Genomic DNA, 17323 nt, shown 5'->3' with positions numbered 1-17323 from the left:
AATGTTTCAAATTTTAGCTAGTATTTGAGGGAAATTCTTTGTATGTTTACTTGGTAATCCTTATTGTCGACCCTATTTATAGCTGTGACGCAGGTGCCACAATGCAGGCTCAATCATAAAGGAACTACAAAGGCAAAAATAACTGCGTTGGCCGGGAATCGAACCCGGGTCAACTGCTTGGAAGGCAGCTATGCTCACCACTATACCACCAACGCTCGCCGATAAAATAAAGAACCTTTGGCAAGTTCACAATCGCACTTCAGTCAGGTGATCTGATTTTGGAGCTGAATGTTTATATGTTATATTAATCAAATAGCACGGATCCCGTTACTGACATTTCCGAGATATAGTGTCAGTCAAACAAGTGTGGGCTGGCGTGCCAAACAAAACAGTAGCCACATTAATTGCGAGGACCGCCTAAACTTGAAGTTAAACCTCAGCCTGCCAATAAAGACTTCTAATCTAGCTAAATCTAGCAAAATGAAGAAAGGTCATCATCTGCTTCCATGTTCTGTGCTGCAGATGCAGCAATGCCCACATTACGGGTTGCAGTTGCACCCTTCTCGTTTATAGAACGCACGTTGCTTGACAGGAACAAGACAGTGTAAACTGCAACGTTGTTACAAAATTGATACATTAATGTGCGAGAGAGTGTGCGGATTTACGGTCTGGTGCGGACTCACTGGTCTGGACTGGATTAGTGAGCAGAGACGAACCGATGCCACAATATGCTCTCTCGACATTGGTCAATGCATTACTCGTGTCGTTAATTTATTGTAGACACTTGACTACCGGCAAATTTAGATTTGATGTATAAAGCTAATTGTTTCTTCGTTAACATGTGGCTCGTTGGTCTAGGGGTATGATTCTCGCTTAGGGTGCGAGAGGTCCCGGGTTCAAATCCCGGACGAGCCCTCCTTTTGTAAAGAATAATACTTTTTATTTAGTAGTTTAAAGGCAGGCTATCTACAACTACAATTTTAACCAATAGGAAAGACCAATACGATGCAACACAGTCTACCGCTGTTGTGTGTTTTTGTTTTTAATTTTACAAAATGGATGGCCACTAGCGTATTCTTATATTTGAGTTAACCAAGAACAACCTACTGATAACAGCAGTTTAGAGAGTCCAGCCGTAGCTTGTGCAAAAACAAAACATTAAATACACTAAGAAAAGTTGTGACCCCGACGTGATTTGAACACGCAACCTTCTGATCTGGAGTCAGACGCGCTACCGTTGCGCCACGAGGTCCATAGTCTAGTGAAACGCAACATCTCTACTTAACTATATACAGCCATGTGACTGATCGTAATACTGAAGGATTAGTAAACTGATATGACATGGCAAGACCTACATGATACGACAATTGTTGCAAAACATCCTTTTGCATTTTGCAAAAGAAAAGCTATGTCCATTGTTCTTGGGACGTCCCTTCCCCAGATTGAAGTTTACATTTTAAATGCCTATGACCCGGTGGAAAACAAAAACCACAGGTCAGGTGTATTGAACACTGCAAATTCAACGACTTGATATTGAGAGTTTTGGGGGGTGAAATTTAAAGCAAGCTAATATTTTTTAGGTGGTTTGATACTTCATTTAGACAGTCATGAAATGAGACAGGTAAACGCTAGAAACAGTGGTAAACAGGAATAGATCCAAGTTCTTAGGTAAAAAGTTATACGCTACACATGACAGGGAGTAACCAATACACCAAGGTTCTGCACGGGATTTTTTTTAAATGTAAATGGTTGATGGCAAAGGCTAACCATTTAACATTTACATTTAAGTCATTTAGCAGACGCTCTTATCCAGAGCGACTTACAAATTGGTGCATTCACCTTATAATATCCAGTGGAACAACCACTTTACAATAGTGCATCTAAATCTTTTAAGGGTGGTTCGAAGGATTACTTTATCCTATCCCAGGTATTCCTTAAAGAGGTGGTGTTTCAGGTGTCTCCGGAAGGTGCTGATTGACTCCGCTGTCCTGGCGTCGTGAGGGAGCTTGTTCCACCATTGGGGTGCCAGAGCAGCGAACAGTTTTGACTGGGCTGAGCGGGAACTGTGCTTCCTCAGAGGTAGGGAGGCGAGCAGGCCAGAGGTGGATGAACGCAGTGCCCTTGTTTGGTGTAGGGCCTGATCAGAGCCTGAAGGTACGGAGGTGCCGTTCCCCTCACAGCTCCATAGGCAAGCACCATGGTCTTGTAGCGGATGCGAGCTTCGACTGGAAGCCAGTGTCCACAGATTACTTTCAAGGTAAGGAGACAAACATTTTGTTATTTGGGTGAACTGATGGTGAACTGTGAAACTATTGTGTGTTACATTGAATATCATGCATGAGCTTGCGGCCAGCTTGCTACGTGCAACCAGGCGATAGTTACATTTCTGTTGTTTCTATCTAGCAGCGATACAATGCCTGGCTACGTTTTGTGTTGTAGTGGCCATTTTGTTCTTTTAGAGTATTTTGTAAAATATGAAACAGTAGTAGTTCAAAACCCAGATTGTTTTAGCAGAGATGAGGTGGCTCGTTGGTCTAGGGGTATGATTCTCGCTTTGGGTGCGAGAGGTCCCGGGTTCAAATCCCGGACGAGCCCTCTTTTTCGTTTGATACATATTTTGCATGTCACAAAATGTGCATGTCGGCAAAAATTACAGCAGTAGTATATCCATTTGGAGTATATCCATTTGGGATATCTGTCTAGTACACTCACTGAATTATGTATTGATATGACAGATCGTGAAATCATATTATGATTTGGTTAAAACAGACGCAGTTAGCCTATCCTTTTTATTGTCTTCAAAAAGCATATATCGGTAATTCAATAAATGCACTCTGGCTATGGTAGAAATATAATCTGTTGTAAAAGGAATGGCCAGTACGGGTATCGAACCCGCGACCTTCGCGTTATTAGCACGACGCTCTAACCAACTGAGCTAACCGGCCGTGAAGAGGGATTGTCAGGCAGAGTATATAGCCATAATCCAAATAGATAAGGAACGGACATTAGGTTTTCATCCAATTGGCAATAGATTTTCATGCGAATATTCTAAAATCAGCATAAAAACAATATGCGCATTTCCCCACCAGATATGTTTCCATCAATTTGGCTTGTTGCAGATACAAGCCTGTGTGTGATGATGTGGTGCACATAACACATATTTTTGCGGTTGAATTCCTATGTACCGAATGAAAAATACAAGTAAAATAGATTTTTTGGGGAAGCCTGGCTTCTCTTACAGCCATGAATACAAACCACTGTTTTTTACCTATTTTTCTTTGATTAATCTCTCGTTCATTTTTCTTCTTCATTAGTGCCACCAACTGACTGGGTGTGGAACTCGTCACCTACGTGGGTATATGCTTGTAAAAACCAATGAGTAGATGGGAGAGGCAGGACTTGCAGCACATTAAGCTTCTAAAATAGAACCAAGTTCTATAGAACTAAAATAGAACCAAGTTCTATTTTAGCATCTGGCTACGCAGATGCCCATTGACTCGCGCAAGCAGTTTTGATGAAATGATTGAATAACATGTATGTGTACATTTATTTTGTAACGCTCACGCACGCAACACGGGAGGTCTGGTCAGTATGTCAAGCTCCTCCTCTCGTCTCGATGGGTCCCGCCTTGCCTCTCTCCACCACCTGCATGACCCTCAGCACCTGGTTCTGGACACACCTCCGTATCACAGCTGTCATGACTGTCCTGATCAGGTCAGGGTACAGGAGACCACCACCCTACAGATTATCTCCCAAACCCCCAACAGAGGAGGAGAGATCTAGGGGTCTGAAGATGTGGGGGGTTTTATGACACCTCACGCCCATAATAAACCTTAGGCCACTGAGAAATTCCTTTGTCCTCTCACTATGGAGAACTGGCCTCAGAACATTAAAACATGCAATAAAGGGACTTTGGAACAATGGTTTCCGTCAGCCACAATGGTGGTCATGACGAGAGGTGGAATATGAAAATGTATGTAACTTTTGAATTGTTATTAAAGGTTAAGAGATGACGTTATTATGAAAACATTGTACCTTTAAGAGTTTTCCCAGTATATGCCTGATGTTTATACATTGTACGTTGTGTGGAAAATATCCAAATCAAAGAGAATGTTTTGGTAAAAATGAGATGTGAAGGTAGTGTCTAAAATAGGATTTTAGTCAAATCTAGGCCTTGCCCCTTAACTTGGTCCGCCCAGAGAATTGCCCTAAAGGCGGTTACGCCCACTTCTGACTCAAGGGTATAAGACAGGAGAGTGAAGAATTAACATATCAGACTAATTGACCCCAAGCTGCAGCGAAGGTCTAACAAAGTCAACGAACCCCAAAACGAAACACAAGGTTGAAGACAAAGAAATCTTTTTCTACACGAGCTACGGACGAGTAGCTGTGTCTAAGCGGGTGAATTCAAGCCGAACCACCCAGCCTCCACTCTCCATTGAATCGTGGTATATACACCGTTCGAGTCCGAAGCTGTGAGCTCTGAGCTACAGAGCTGTCTGTCCTCAGAAGACCCCTTTCAGATCAAGGGCGAGGGATCAGACCACTTAGCCAAGAAGGACACTGACATCGTGAGGACAACCAGAGAGTTGCGCCGGAGAAGTGCGTCATTGAGAAGCCTAAACGACACACGCGGAGCTTCCCACCTGAGACCTCCAACACGTAATTACATCATTATATTCTGACCCATAAGAGCGGCAGTTCGGGGCAAGGCTAGGTTTAAATAAGCATGGCTGACAAATGAACCCAAATGTATATTTCTCTCGTGTACTTTCTTGGTTTCTCTCTCTTTTAAATCCCCATTTTGGGTAACACGCGCCATAGTGTGTTGGCCCGTTATACTAAGTCCTAATCAATAGCTAGACTGTGTTTTGTGTATGTGTATTTTTATCATCATTTTAGCTTGCTAGTAAATAAATAATCAACTAAGATTGGTGTGGTAAACTCATTGGTGAAGCCCGGGTCCGTGCAGATTCCCGGATTATGCGACGTTCAGAATGAGACTGTAGAGGAAATTGATTAATTTAGCGACTGTTGTAAAATCGATATTCTGATATCCTTTGAGTTAATTTGGGAAATAGAAACTCAATCAAAATACTGTTCCCATGGTGCCCCAGGTTGATGAGTTAATAATTGCTTGATTCATTGCTTAATTCATTTAATCACGCAATTATAAACCGTTAATCATTCGATAAGCAACAGTCGTCACATTAACTAATACAACGTCATGACACAGCCTACACGTCGCTCTGCTGCTGCCCGTCCCTCTTCCCTGTCCTCTGGTAGTCACACTGGTACCCCTGGGTGACAAAGATGGCACAGAGGGCCTTGGTGTCGCTCTCCCCCAGGCCCAGCTCCCTCAGAGCAGCCCCCCAGCCTTGTCCACCCGGCGATTCTTGGGCTGTGTGCGGAGGACAGAGGTGGTGGTGGGCAGGCTGGGGGCCAGGTCAGGCACGCGCTGCAGTACCAGAGTGTGGCAGCTGTGGAAGGTGTCAGAAACATACCCTAAAAGCAGGCTGACCTCCACAGTGGACAGACTGAGGGGATGATGATAGAGAAATAAAGGAAGACAAACTGGTTTATCATTTATAATGACCACCTTAGCCGAGAGGCAAATATGTAGCCTACAGCAGAGATTAAATAAACAAAACACAATATCCTAAAATTCACTACATTCATAGTGGCTTGACTGAATAAAGAGGATGAGGATAATGATGATGAAGATAGTGGTCTGTCATAGTCTTCATAGTGTGTTGTTTGATGGCTATCTCACCTGTCCTCTAATAGAGAGGTCCAGACCTGCTTTTGTTGTTTTTGATTGGCCAGAGCCTGCCTGTAGTTCTTCAGCATCCCTGTCAGGACCCTCTCTGCCTCATCCAGCTCCCCAAAACGACCAATGACTGCGTCCAGCCGACTCCCCAATCTGGAAACAAAACATCCTCAGAACTTCAGAGGGAAGACTCAGAACCTTAGATAGCATAGCAGTCAAGAGCATTGTGCTGAAAGGTTGCTGGTTTGAATCTCCGAGCCGACTAGGTGAAACATCTGTTGATGTATCCTTGAGCAAGGCACTTAATCCTAATTGCATCCTGTAAGTCACTCTGGATAAGAGCGTCTACTGAATGACAAAAATTTAAATATTGTCTGGTAGCGCTGTATATTTAATACGATAAAGAAATGACAAGGTATTTGTACTGTAAAGTGGCAATTGTATATATTTTTTTATTCTTCAGGATTCATTAAAACAGGCACCACTAGGCACGTTGTGGTACGTAGGGAGGTACCTGGTAGTATGCTATATACCTCATAACTTTCCAGACTCCAAGAAGCCTTTTAGAGAGGTCCCCTCTGAAAACATCCTGTAGCTCTCTATTAAAACACTCACTCCCACACATGCACTCTATACACTCTCCTATGCTTCCACAGACACAAATACACACAGGAAATGCTGTTAGCTGTTGCGAGATGAGTGAGTGAGCGAGGTGTTATTTTAAAAAGTGTCTAAAATAGAAAGCAAATGGCTACTCTGGTATCAGTGCAGGTCCATGGGTAATACTAGAGTACTCGTCCACATTGTATTTCTTCTATCTACATTCTCAGTACAGCGAACAGTGCATGATTATGGACTTGATAAAAATACACTCTGGTTGATTTTATTCACAGAGTGGTTGGCTGGCTGATGTACTGTCTATGGTTCTGCTGAGCAGTGGAGTAAAATTGTCCTTAGTTTGGTTTTACCACCGCTGTGGTTGCAGCACACAACATGGGGGGAGACCGTTGGCCTCAATTTGGACATGGTGTCTAATCTAAACATCTGTTCATTATAATATGTAGGGAAGGCCTACTATATGCAGTAGTAGAGCCTATGGATGGTAATCTACTAATCAGATGCATTTACATTAGCTGGACAGCAGGGGAAAGTAGTGTTTCATCAACATTATCATCATATATCATACACTGCTCAAAAAAATAAAGGGAACACTAAAATAACACATCCTAGATCTGAATGAATGAAATAATCTTATTAAATACTTTTTTCTTTACATAGTTGAATGTGCTGACAACAAAATCACACAAAAATAATCAATGGAAATCCAATTTATCAACCCATGGAGGTCTGGATTTGGAGTCACACTCAAAATTAAAGTGGAAAACCACACTACAGGCTGATCCAACTTTGATGTAATGTCCTTAAAACAAGTCAAAATGAGGCTCAGTAGTGTGTGTGGCCTCCACGTGCCTGTATGACCTCCCTACAATGCCAGGGCATGCTCCTGATGAGGTGGCGGATGGTCTCCTGAGGGATCTCCTCCCAGACCTGGACTAAAGCGTCCGCCAACTCCTGGACAGTCTGTGGTGCAATGTGGCGTTGGTGGATGGAGCGAGACATGATGTCCCAGATGTGCTCAATTGGATTCAGGTCTGGGGAACGGGCAGGCCAGTCCATAGCATCAATGCCTTCCTCTTGCAGGAACTGCTGACACACTCCAGCCACATGAGGTCTAGCATTGTCTTGCATTAGGAGGAACCCAGGGCCAACCGCACCAGCATATGGTCTCACAAGGGGTCTGAGGATCTCATCTCGGTACCTAATGGCAGTCAGGCTACCTTTGGCGAGCACATGGAGGGCTGTGCGGCCCCCCAAAGAAATGCCACCCCACACCATGACTGACCCACCGCCAAACCGGTCATGCTGGAGGATGTTGCAGGCAGCAGAACGTTCTCCACGGCGTCTCCAGACTGTCACGTCTGTCACATGTGCTCAGTGTGAACCTGCTTTCATCTGTGAAGAGCACAGGGCGCCAGTGGCGAATTTGCCAATCTTGGTGTTCTCTGGCAAATGCCAAACATCCTGCACGGTGTTGGGCTGTAAGCACAACCCCCACCTGTGGACATCGGGCCCTCATACCACCCTTATGGAGTCTGTTTCTGACCGTTTGAGCAGACACATGCACATTTGTGGCCTGCTGGAGGTCATTTTGCAGGGCTCTGGCAGTGCTCCCCCTGCTCCTCCTTGCACAAAGGCGGAGGTAGCGGTCCTGCTGCTGGGTTGTTGCCCTCCTACGGCCTCCTCCACGTCTCCTGATGTACTGGCCTGTCTCCTGGTAGCGCCTCCATGCTCTGGACACTACGCTGACAGACACAGCAAACCTTCTTGCCACAGCTCGCATTGATGTGCCATCCTGGATGAGCTGCACTACCTGAGCCACTTGTGTGGGTTGTAGACTCCATCTCATGCTACCACTAGAGTGAAAGCACCGCCAGCATTCAAAAGTGACCAAAACATCAGCCAGGAAGCATAGGAACTGAGAAGTGGTCTGTGGTCACCACCTGCAGAACCACTCCTTTATTGGGGGTGTCTTGCTAATTGCCTATAATTTCCACCTGTTGTCTAATCCATTTGCACAACAACATGTGAAATGTATTGTCAATCAGTGTTGCTTCCTAAGTGGACAGTTTGATTTCACAGAAGTGTGATTGACTTGGAGTTACATTGTGTTGTTTAAGTGTTCCCTTAATTTTTTTGAGCAGTGTATATTAATAGTAATGCTCAATTGTTGAGGTAATGTGTTAAAAGAAGGTCTAATGTTTGTTAAACATGAATATTGGTAAATCCCCATTGAATTACAAGTCTTAATCTCTAAAAGCATATAATATATGTTTTATTTGTCACATACACCAGATAGGTGCAGTCAGTGGCGACCCGTCATTCAGGGCAGGTGGGGCAGAGCCACCTGTTTTGAGCCCCACCTGTTTAGCTAAAAAAAGCTAAACAGGTGGCTCTGCCTCACCTGCCCTGAATGACGGGCAGGTGGGGCGGGAAAAGTCTGGACACACCAACTCTTTCAAGGGTTTTTCTTTATTTGTACTATTTACTAGAATAACAGTGAAGACATCAAAACTATGAAATAACACATATGGAATCATGTAGTAACCAAAAAAGTGTTAACCTCTATGGGCTAGGTGGGACGCAAGCGTCCCACCTACGTAACAGCCACTGGCAGCCTGTGGCGCGATTTTCAAAACGTTAAAAATCCTATTACTTCAATTTCTCAAACATATGACTATTTTACAGCTATTTAAAGACAAGACTCTCGTTAATCTAACCACACTGTCCGATTTCAAAAAGGCTTTACAACGAAAGCAAAACATTAGATTATGTCAGCAGAGTACCAAGCCAGAAATAATCAGACACCCATTTTTCAAGCCAGCATATAATGTCACCAAAACCCAGAAGACAGCTAAATGCAGCACTCACCTTTGATGATCTTCATCAGATGACAACCCTAGGACATTATGTTATACAATACATGCATGTTTTGTTCAATCAAGTTCATATTTATATCAAAAAACAGCTTTTTAAATTAGCATGTGACGTTCAGAACTAGCATACCCCCCGCAAACTTCCGGGGAATTCGCTAACATTTTACTAAATTACTCACGATAAACGTTCACAAAAAGCATAACAATTATTTTAAGAATTATAGATACAGACCTCCTCTATGCACTCGATATGTCCGATTTTAAAATAGCTTTTTGGTGAAAGCACATTTTGCAATATTCTAAGTACATAGCCCAGGCATCACGGGCTCGCTATTTAGACACCCGGCAAGTTTAGCACTCACCATAATCATATTTACTATTATAAAAGTTTGATTACCTTTTGTTGTCTTCGTCAGAATGCACACCCGGGACTGCTACTTCAATAACAAATGTTGGTTTGGTCCAAAATAATCCATCGTTATATCCGAATAGCGGCGTTTTGTTCGTGCGTTCCAGACACTATCCGAAATAGTGAAGAAGTGTCGCGCGCATGGCGCAATTCGTGACAATAAAATTCTAAATATTCCATTACCGTACTTCGAAGCATGTCAACCGCTGTTTAAAATCAATTTTTACGACATTTTTCTCGTAGAAAAGCGATAATATTCCGACAGGGAATCTCCTTTTCGGCAAACAGAGGAAAAAATCCCAAAGGCGGGGGCGGTCGGGTCATGCGCATAAGCCCAGTATCCCTTGATCGGCCACTTGAGAAAGGCGATAATGTGTTTCAGCCTGGGGCTGGAATGACGACATTCTGTTTTTTCCCGGGCTCTGAGCGCCTATGGACGACGTGGGAAGTGTCACGTTAGAGCAGAGATCCTTAGTAAATGATAGAGATGGAAAAGAAGTTCAAGAAATGGTCAGACAGGCCACTTCCTGTAAAGGAATCTCTCAGGTTTTGACCTGCCATTTGAGTTCTGTTATACTCACAGACACCATTCAAACAGTTTTAGAACATTTAGGGTGTTTTCTATCCATATGTAATAAGTATATGCATATTCTAGTTACTGGGTAGGAGTGGTAACCAGATTAAATCGGGTATGTTTTTTATCCAGCCGTGTCAATACTGCCCCCTAGCCCTAACAGGTTAAACAAATCAAAACATATTTTATATTTCAGATTCTTCAGCAGTAGCCACCCTTTGCCTTGATGACAGCTTTGCACACTCTTAGCATTCTCTCAAACAGCTTCATGAAGAATGCTTTTCCAACACTCTTGAAGGAGTTCCCACATATGTTGAGCCCTTGTTGGCTGCTTTTCCTTCACTCTGCGGTCCAACTCATCGCAAACCATCTCAATTGGGTTGAGGTCGGGTGATTGTGGAAGCCAGGTCATCTGATGCAGCACTCCATCACTCTCCTTCTTTGTCAAATAGCCCTTACACAGCCTGGAGGTGTGTTGGATAATTGTCCTGTTGAAAAACAAATGATAGCCCCACTAAGTGCAAACCAGATGGGATGGCGTATCACTGCAGAATGCTGTGGTAGCCATGCTGGTAAAGTGTGCCTTGCATTCTAAATAAATCCCTGACAGTGTCACCAGCAAAGCACCACCACACTATCACACCTCCTCCTCCACGCTTCACAGTGGGAACCACACATGCGGAGATCATCCGTTCACCTACTCTGTGTCTCACAAGTCACGGCGGTTGGAACCAAAAATCTCACCTTTGGACTCATCAGACCAAAGGACAGATTTCCACCAGTCGAATGTCCATTGCTCGTGTTTCTAGCAAGTCTCCTCTTCTTATTTGTGTTCTTTAGTAGTGGTTTCTTTGCAACATTTCAACCATGAAGGCCTGATTCACACAGTCTCCTCTGAACAGTTGATGTTGAGATGTGTCTGTTACTTGAACTGTGTGAAGCATTTATTTGGGCTGCAATTTTTGAGGCTGGTAACTTTAATGAACTTATCCTCTGCAGCAGAGGTAACTCTTGGTCTTCTTTTCCTGTGGCGGTCCTCATGAGAGCCAGTTTCAGCATAGTGCTTGATGGTTTTTGCGACTGCACTTGAAGAACCTTTCAAATTTCTTGAAATGTTCCGCATTGACTTACCTTTATGTCTCAAAGTAATGATGGACTGTCGTTTCTCTTTGCTTATTTGAGCTGTTCTTGACATAATATGGACTTGGTCTTTTACCAAAAAGGGAAAGGGGGATAACTAGTCAGTTGTCCAACTGAATGTATTCAACTGAAATGTGTCTTCTGCATTTAACCCAACCCCTCTGAATCAGAGAGGTGCGGGGGCTGCCATAATCAACATCCACGTCTTCGGCGCCCGGGCAAATAGGGCTATCTTCTGTATACCACCCCTACCTTGTCACAACACAACTGATTGGCTCAAACACATTAAGAAGGAAAGAAATTCCACAAATTAACTTTTAACAAGGCACACCTGTTAATTGAAATGCATTCCAGGTGACGACCTCATGAAGCTGATTGAGAGAATGCCAAAAGTGTGCAACGCTGTCATCAAGGCAAAGGGTGGCTACTTTGAAGAATCTGAAATATAAAATATATTTTGATTTGTTTAACACTTTTTTGGTTACTACATGATTCCATATGTGTTATTTCATAGTTTTGATGTCTTCACTATTATTCTACTGTCGTGTCTAGCATCATTATAGGTGAAAACTGTTATTTTATCAAATCAATTCTCTGTAATTATTATTACGTGATTAAACTAATCATGTAAATGTAAGAAGAGAAGGGGGTTTTGGAAGGAAGACTAAGGAACATTTGTCTTTATCGGACCTGGGAAGCTATTCTCACATAAATACATATGCCACTAACGATCGCTCATTGGAAAAGCAATGCATTGTATTTACGTGAAGCTGGTGATGTGAGGCTCTGGTTTGCCCAGTCGATGTCGCCCTGTCATTGTGGAATCTTCCGTGTCGTCGTGTGAGAAGCTCACGTGGTCTGAGAGGTTCATCTCACTCTGGAGATTCGCCCACGTCTGTCAGTGTTCTCGTACTAGATTTGCTACATTTCCAGCTGCAGTCTGTTAGGCTGTCATCTAGGACTCACTTCTTGAGTGATCAATAGTTCAGAGTTCATACCATTTTACGTGTAAGCTCCCACGTTTCCTGGCCTGTATGGTTGACATGGTATTTGGAACTCGAGTGACTTTTCGTTATGTAGAGTGGATATTCAACTATTCGCCACCACAGCTCTCGTTGGGGTTTGCTTAGTCCAACGTGAATTGGGTCACGGGGACTCTTATAGAAATGTAGAAAATGGGTTGGTTCATAATTTCCAACCAATGCCTATTCACTTAGGTGTGGCTACTGACTTAGTTAAACTTTACAGGGAAGACGATTTTCTCATTTTAAAAGGTAACATCACATTACATCACTTCGCAAATAGTTTCATCTTTACTCATTCATTTTATACAAGAATTAGATGCAAACCTCATAACTGAGGCACCTGTATAAACAAAGTTAGGGTAATGTGGCTGTATTGTCTTTCATGAGGTCCTAAACATGAAACAAAACGGACCGGGTGGTAGTTGGCTTCTCCACCGACCATTCTCAAATTCTGGGATGTAGTAGAATTGGGCGGGAGAATCCCTTTGTCTTACTGTGAATCTCTCTCTCCATACTGCATGGCCAGGGAGAGTCTCTTTACGGAATTTATGACGTGGGGGTTAAGTCATAAAACTGCCACCTCCCTAACAGGAGATGTTCACATCTCTGCTAGCCAATTCACTGAAAGGGCTAGCGTCATGACACTACAATGTAGAAAATAGTAAAAATAAAGACAAACCCTTGAATGAGTAGGTGTGTCCAAACTTTTGACTGGTACTGTGTATATACATCTTTTGTTGTTGCCTGTTTTGCATGTCATTTTGCCATTAGTACGTGTCACATATCAGTTGGCAAACAACGTAAAAAATAGAGGTAAGACATCTCCAAAATGCAGATATTTCAGCCTAGCTCAGTGCTTTCTGTGGTGGTGAGGCAGCCAGCAGAAAATGCGGAGCATAGGGGTTGGTAATGTTCTCTAGTTGTGCTGTGATTTGCTCAGTGTTCTGTCACTCATGGGGTCACTACATCACCACAAAATCTACAGGGTGAGCTCTAAAATTCAAGACCCTTGGGTGCTGCCATAGAGTTACATTAGAAGTGCCCATCCAAGAAAGCTTAAGGTCATTGGCCACAGAAAAGATTATCATGTCAACATCACACTTTTAAAACCTTAGCTAGCAAGCTACACAAGCAGTCATCATCATGAATCACATCAACTATCTACTGGCAAATCCTTTTCAATCCTTGTCATATGAAGAGAAATTATAGATAAAACGTATCGGTGTCACACCCTGATCTGTTTCACCTGTCCTTGTGATTGTCTCCACCCCCTCCAGGTGTCGCTTATTTTCCCTGGTGTATTCATCCCTGTGTTTCCTGTCTCTGTGCCAGTTCGTCTTGTATGTTCAAGTCAACCAGCGTGTTTTTCCCGTGCGCCTGCTTTTCTATTCTCTTTTACTAGTCCTCCCGGTTTTGACCTTTGCCTGTTTTTCTGGACTCCATTCCCGCCTGGCTGACCATTCTGCCTGCCCTGACCTTGAGCCTACCTGCTATTCTGTACCTCTGAACTCTGAACTGGTTTTGACCTTTTGCCTGTCCACGACCATTCTCTTGCCTACCCCTTTTGGATTGTTAATAAACATCTTGGACTCTAACCATCTGCCTCCTGTGTCTGCATCTGGGTCTCGCCTTGTGCCCTTATAATCGGTGCTCATCGGCCATTGGACATAAACATTACACAACAAGTTGGAGATTGCAAATTCAACAATGAGTGGTTTGGAAGGAATCAGTGGCTAACTGCAAGCAGATGCAAAGCAATCACTAGCCTGCTATTCAGTGGAGTGGGTGTTTGGTCCAAGTCTGGGTTAATGAGTATCTTTTCCAAGCTTAAGGATAAACATTCAACACCATGGGCCAGAAAAGTTTGAATACATTGACTTCTGCCACGTTCAAAACAACTGGAAACTCGGAACAGGGAAATCTCAGACTTCAGTGAGTTCAAGACAGCTGGGAACTCGGGAAAAAAACAAGCTCAGACTGGGAAAATATGGATTGAACAGTCATCCAACTCAGAATTCCAAGTCGGGAACTCAGGCCTCTTTCTAGAGCTCCGACCTGAAGATCACTGATGTCATAATTCAACCTTCTTTTTTTCAGAGTTTACATTTACATTACATTTAAGTCATTTAGCAGACGCTCTTATCCAGAGCGACTTACAAAATGGTGCATTCACCTTATGATATCCAGTGGAACAACCACTTTACAATAGTGCATCTAAATCTTTTAAGGGGGGGGGGGGGGTTAGAAGGATTACTTTATCCTATCCTAGGTATTCCTTAAAGAGGTGGGATTTCAGGTGTCTCCGGAAGGTAGTGATTGACTCCGCTGTCCTGGCGTCGTGAGGGAGCTTGTTCCACCATTGGGGTGCCAGAGCAGCGAACAGTTTTGACTGGGCTGAGCGGGAACTGTGCTTCCTCAGAGGTAGGGGGGCCAGCAGGCCAGTGGTGGATGAACGCAGTGCCCTTGTTTGGGTGTAGGGCCTGATCAGAGCCTGAAGGTATGGAGGTGCCGTTCCCTTCACAGCTCCGTAGGCAATCACCATGGTCTTGTAGCGGATGCGAGCTTCAACTGAGTTCACAGTTGTGTTGAAAGCACCATGAATCCAGAGAATGTACAGTTACATGACCTACAGCATTGTCAAGCAAGTAAATCTTTCTGAGATTTTTGGACCACTAAACAACTATTGGTTTAGAACCACAGAGAATTACCACAAGGTGCAAAGAAAACAGGAGCTGCCTCCACTCTTCCAGCACCATTTCAACTTCAACATTTCAACATCATCAAATCACCTCTGCCTAGTCTAATAAAGTGACAACCAAAAGATACCAAAAACAATTTAGTCCAATCAATGCAAACTAAATATCCTGTGGCTGTCCATGGTCATACTATACACGCTTTTAATTTTTGTTGTCCTAGGCTACCTGGCTAAAATGCTTGCTCGCTAGCCTAACTTCTTTTCATGGTCAACATTTGCTAGTTAACACTAGCCTTTTACATCTAGCTACATATTGAACTTCCATCCTCTCAGGCCAGGGGCACAAAAATGTATGAATTAATTAATGGTTGGATCAGAATCACCATTATAATCATTGGCCAGTATGGAAAATTATGTAAAACCACAAATCCAAATTCCTATCTCCACCCATGGCTAATTTAGGAAAGGGCCGACTAGCTAGCCACCGGAGAACAACAACACAACGAGATGCAACAATTCAGGTTTTTCTGTCAATGACGTATGTACTCAATGGGATTTGATAGGAGTGATGCCAAATCCAAGATGGCTTACCTTGACCCTTTTTTTTTGGTCCCCCAGGACCATTCACACATTCGCTCAGTTTAACTCAACCGCTGACTGGCACATTTTTTATACTTTTTTTGTTGAAGGAGACCAAATGCTTGCTGGCTTCCTTTGTCTTCAATGCAACAATGTCATACTCGTTTGGACCAGACAGCATCAGATACATGGCCTACAGGTAGAGAGACAGAGGGTCGCTGTTTCGCTTGCTCTGATGCTTTCTCCTGTGAGATACATTCAGCCTCTTGCGATTTGAAGGAAAATTATAGTCCGTTTTTTTGGGGAAGCCTGGCTTCCCTTGGCATCCATGAATACACGCCACTGCATATACAGTGCATTCGGAAAGTATTCAGACCCTTTGACTTTTTCCACATTTTGTTACGTTACAGCCTTGTTCTAAAATATATATTTTTTTTAATTCTTCATCAATCTATACACAATACCCCATTTGCGAAAACATAAATACTATATTTACATTAATATTCAGACCCCTTGCTATGAGACTGGAAATTGAGCTCAGGTGCATCCTGTTTCCATTGATCATCCTTGAGATGTTTCTACAAATTGATTGCAGTCCACTTGAGGTAAATTAAATTGATTGGACATGATTTAGAAAAGCACACACCTGTCTATATACTGTAACCAAGCCATGAGGTCGAAGGAATTGTCCGTAGAGCTCCGAGACAGAATGGTGCCCACCAAAAACCTTCTGCAGCATTGAAGGTCCCCAAGAACACAGTGGGCTCCATCATTCTTAAATGGAAGAAGTTTGGAAGACTCTTCCTAGAGCTTGCCGCCCAGCCAAACTGAGCAATCAGGGGAGAAGGGCCTTGGTCAGGGCGGTGACCAAGAATCCGATGGTCACTCTGACACAGCTCTAGAGTTCCTCTGTGGAGATGGGAGAACCTTCCAGAAGGACAACCATCTCTGCAGCACTCTACCAATCAGGCCTTTATGGTAGAGTGGCCAGACAGAAGCCACTTCTCAGTAAAAGGCACATGACAGCCCGCTTGTGGTTTGCCAAAAGGCACCTAAAGGACTCTGACCATGAGAAACAAGATTCTCTGGTCTGATGAAACCAAGATTGAACTCTTTGGCCTGAATGCCAAGCATCACGTCTGGATGAAACCTGGCACCATCCCTACAGTGAAGCATGATGGTGGCATTATCATGCTGTGGGGATGTTTTTCAGCAGCAGGGACTAGGAGACTAGTCAGGATCGAGGGAAAGATGAAAGGAGAAAAGTAAAGAGATCCTTGATGAAAACCTGCTCCAGACCGCTCAGGACCTCAGACTGTACGAATGTTCACCTTCCAACAAGACAACACCCTTAGCACACAGCCAAGACAACACAGAAGTGGCTTCGGGACAAGTCTCTGAATGTCCTTGAGTGGCCCTGCCAGAGCCAGGACTTGAACCCGATCGAACATCTCTGGAGAGACCTGAAAATAGCTGTGCAGCGACGCCCCCCATCCAACCTGACAGAGCTTGAGAGGATCTGCAGAGAATAATGGGAGAAAATCCCCAAATACAGGTGTGTGAATGCATTCAGTTGTACAACTGACTAGGTATCCCCCCTTCTCTTTCCCTTTCCCTTTCAACAAAGTACTGAGTAA

At 43.6% G+C, this 17323-nt stretch overlaps 2 long non-coding RNA genes and 5 other non-coding genes across 7 annotated transcripts; 3 read left to right on the top strand and 4 right to left on the bottom strand.

Moving 5' to 3' along the window:
- Positions 1-143: 143 nt before the first annotated feature.
- Positions 144-215, bottom strand: trnag-ucc (transfer RNA glycine (anticodon UCC)). Its single transcript has one exon. It is a non-coding gene; the product is annotated as a tRNA-Gly (tRNA).
- A 628-nt stretch (positions 216-843) lies between these two features.
- On the top strand, positions 844-915 carry trnap-agg (transfer RNA proline (anticodon AGG)). Its single transcript has one exon. It is a non-coding gene; the product is annotated as a tRNA-Pro (tRNA).
- Positions 916-1180: 265 nt separating this feature from the next.
- On the bottom strand, positions 1181-1252 carry trnaw-cca (transfer RNA tryptophan (anticodon CCA)). Its single transcript has one exon. It is a non-coding gene; the product is annotated as a tRNA-Trp (tRNA).
- Positions 1253-1625: 373 nt separating this feature from the next.
- LOC145862453 (uncharacterized) lies at positions 1626-4931 on the top strand. The gene is made up of 2 exons (XR_014381924.1): positions 1626-2257; positions 3315-4931. It is a non-coding gene; the product is annotated as an uncharacterized LOC145862453 (long non-coding RNA).
- Positions 2524-2595, top strand: trnap-ugg (transfer RNA proline (anticodon UGG)). Its single transcript has one exon. It is a non-coding gene; the product is annotated as a tRNA-Pro (tRNA).
- Positions 2872-2945, bottom strand: trnai-aau (transfer RNA isoleucine (anticodon AAU)). Its single transcript has one exon. It is a non-coding gene; the product is annotated as a tRNA-Ile (tRNA).
- Positions 4932-5141: 210 nt separating the features above from the next.
- On the bottom strand, positions 5142-5920 carry LOC145862454 (uncharacterized). The gene is made up of 2 exons (XR_014381925.1): positions 5774-5920; positions 5142-5480 (listed from the first exon to the last, which is right to left on the bottom strand). It is a non-coding gene; the product is annotated as an uncharacterized LOC145862454 (long non-coding RNA).
- Between the last annotated feature and the right edge of the window lie 11403 nt (positions 5921-17323).

The sequence above is a fragment of the Salmo salar genome, chromosome 20 (genome assembly GCF_965601325.2).
Source record: "Salmo salar chromosome 20, fSalSal1, whole genome shotgun sequence".
NCBI classification, from domain to species: domain Eukaryota; kingdom Metazoa; phylum Chordata; class Actinopteri; order Salmoniformes; family Salmonidae; genus Salmo; species Salmo salar.
Note: the sequence above shows the minus strand (reverse complement) of the source record. Positions and strands in the feature narration are given on the sequence as shown.